This window comes from Limulus polyphemus, unplaced genomic scaffold, assembly GCF_000517525.1.
Source record: "Limulus polyphemus unplaced genomic scaffold, Limulus_polyphemus-2.1.2 Scaffold3779, whole genome shotgun sequence".
Taxonomy (NCBI): Eukaryota; Metazoa; Arthropoda; class Merostomata; order Xiphosura; family Limulidae; genus Limulus; species Limulus polyphemus.
In genome coordinates, this window is record NW_013669389.1 from 32354 (window position 1) to 35846 (window position 3493).

The following is a 3493-nucleotide window of genomic DNA, read 5'->3' on the forward strand; positions in this document are numbered from 1 at the left end:
ATATCTTGTCTTTACGCTTTCAGAAAATATTTTATAACTTTATATTTTTAGCATTAATGGTATGTTAGAGGGATCAAAATTCAAACGCTCTTCTTTGAAGAACGGTTTCTAAAGTTTGAAACGAGATATGTATAAAGCTATTGTTTCGGTCATTCATACGTTGAATTAAGCTGGCAACCTTTGATATTAGCTATTATTTTCTCAGTATATTTAGTTTTAGAGTAAGTTACGAATCATCAGCTTCATCCTGATATTAAACATTCTTATCCTTATTGGCAAACACAAATTAAGTGTTATCAACAACACTTATGCTTGGGGCTTCGTGGGATGGTGAAGAACGGTCGTTGACATTTCGTCTTGCTCTGGAACTCTAGTCTTGGTGTTGTTCTACTGTCGACGACGTATGTCGGTGATCGTATACGTCCGTTTCCAGGAACAGACAGTTTCAGGGTGGAAGACTTAACTTGTTGTGGACTATGGTGGGAGAGGAAATGCTCCAGAGTGTCCCAGCCTCCACCTACTCGGACAACTACGTGATTGTCTTTCAGAAGCTATAACAAAAAGATTCAGAGTTAGTGTTATCAGTATAAATACACATTTATGTCTAAATGCGAGAAAACGTCAATGTTTTATTAAGGTCTTGAAATGAGGTAAATCTTCTGTTGAAAATGAAATACACGTCAAATCACGTCCTCTGCGAGAGTAAAACGTGTTCATATTACTCTGGGGAAATCCAATATTAAAGACATTTGAATGTTATTGTGCAAAGTAACAAACAGTGTACGATAACTATTCAAGAATTTTTTTTATTTTGATGTACGTGATGTAGACATCAACTGCTTGTAGCAAAAACGTGGTGGATTTCGGGAAAGCCACAATTATTTGTGACATATTATATTATAACGACAGTCTCCTAATTTTACTCAAATCCAGATTTATGAACAGTTTAAAATAAAGGTTTGTTACTAAGTGTGTAAACTCTCGCCTGTAAAATACATCACACAGTGTTAATACATGTAATATTGAGGTTCATATTTATTACAAGAAAAAAACATTTAGTGTTACCAACACGTTAAAATAACACAATATAAAGTTTAAAACTTAACCATTTCAACATGACAACATTACAATTGTTATGTCTTACTTCTGTATTTCCTAAAGACAATAAACTAGAAAGTTTTTGTGTTTAATATACAAATATTCCATAAAGGTTAGTTCAATACACTAATACTCATAAGAAGCGTCTTTAATATTCAAAGTTTCACTAAACATTTGAGTCAGATAAATGGGCAAGTAATTCCTTTTGAACTTACTATGACTATGGTTCTGAAAAAATGTTTTATCTTTGCTATAGAACAATAAACATAATGAATCAAACTAATGAATGATTAGGATTATATCTAGTGTAACTTTATATATTCTATAACGTGTGAGAGCATAGATTCCAAATTCATTTTGTAATTTTTTCAGTTCTTTTACTGATGCATTAAGTACAGTTCACATATCCTTTTCAGTTAGATTGTACTGAATTACGAACTGGGTTTTGATGATTTATCATGACGAACTTTAAGGATTCACTTAGCAAATTCCACTAATAATATCAAAACAACCTGCAGTTTTAAAGTTCAACTTTAGCTCTGAGAACGATTTTTTTTTACCATTTCAGCCAGCGAAACATTATAATCCAGAAACTTTAACTTTTCTGGTAGTTCATGAGCCTGTTCACACCTGGGCTTCTTTTATTTCACGCTCAATACGATTCGTTTAGAAAACAGTGTGAACAACAAAGTTCGAGTAGCAAAAGAATCGAGCCGAAATGGGTCCACCAGAAAAAAAGATATCTAGGTCCGTTTGGTAAAAGAACACAGTTTGTCTCGCTTGGAAAAGTTTAATGTGAACACTGGGAGGTCTTGATGAAAAAAAACAACACAAAAGTGAACCATGAATACGATTTCGGCACATTTACACTCAAGGCAAGTGTGAATAACTAGCACATCTATCAAAGCAAACGAACTGAACTGAGTCCGTTTGAAACGGACCCATTGTGGATTCTGGCTATAACCATGGAACCCGTTTGATATTTTCAATTACAAATATTAGCCACTTTGACTAAAACTGACCAAAACGTTCCTCCACCAAGTAACCCATTTTAGAACTTTTTTATATTACCTATCCTGATTAATTGATTTTAATAATTTTGATTTACATGATAATTTTAATTCAAACATTATATATGTATTTTTTTGTTTTAATAATGTTTTTTTTATAAATAAATCCGCTGTTTCGTTACACGACTTTTTTAGTTGTGGAGAAATATGAAATACCTGGCAGGTTGATAATATTATATTATTGAAATATCATTTTAAAAGTTATTTATTTCTCTCTCTATGTATTTAGAAGTTATTTCTGTATAACGATATATAATAAATTGTATTCTATACTATTCTACCCTTCCTTGTATGCATGAGTACCATATACATTTTGTTTGTTTGTTGAATATCGCGCAAAGCTACTCGAGGTCTATTTGCGCTAACCATCCTTAAGTTAGAATTGATAGAATAGAGGGAAGGCAGCTAGTCAACACCACTCACCGCCAACCTTTGGGCTATTCTTAATCGCGGGTGAAAGGACAAGCATGTAAGGTGCTGGTATTATAACCCACGACATGTAATTGCGAGTTAATTGCCATGCCAAACTTCGTAAATCTTGATGTTCTTACTTTCAGACATTGAAAATTTTGAGTAAACAAAACTATTGTTTTATCAATTACTTTTCGGTCTTATTAGAAATGATAACCTGTAATAAAACAGGTTCTGAAAGAGCTCCATCTTAGTTTGGTAATTAATGGATTAATGTTATCATTAAGTGTGAAGACTGTCTGTCTGAATGGGCTGTTATTGGTTTGAACATTTTTTTAAGAGAGAAAATATTTTCAAAAGCTTTAGGTCATTTAAGCATTACTGCATAACTTTAAAACTTTAAAAGTTTTGGTAGCCTTACCGGAGAGACACTGTCATGATAACTCACACAGGTCTGATAGGCTAATTAGACTCACTTTGCTTAGATAATCTAGTAAAGTTTTAGCAGCCTTACCGGCGAGACACAGTCATGATAACTCATTGCATGTCTGCTAGTCTTACTAGACTCACTTTGCTAAGATAATCTAGTAAAGTTTTAGCAGCCTTACCGGCGAGACACAGTCATGATAACTCATTGCAGGTCTGCTTGTCTTACTAGACTCACTTTGCTAAGATAATCTAGTAAAGTTTTAGCAGCCTAACCGGCGAGACACAGTCATGATAACTCATTGCAGGTCTGCTAGTCTTACTAGACTCACTTTGCTATGATAATCTAGTAAAGTTTTAGCAGCCTTACCGGCGAGACACTGTCATGATAACTCATTGCAGGTCTGCTAGTCTTACTAGACTCACTTTGCTAAGATAATCTAGTAAAGTTTTAGCAGCCTTACCGGCGAGACACTGTCATGATAACT

The 3493-nt window shown here is 33.8% G+C and overlaps 1 pseudogene; it reads right to left on the minus strand.

The window, feature by feature from the left end:
• Nucleotides 1-296: 296 nt before the first annotated feature.
• The window catches only part of LOC106470027, a 21932-nt pseudogene continuing 18735 nt past the window's right edge, over nt 297-3493 (minus strand).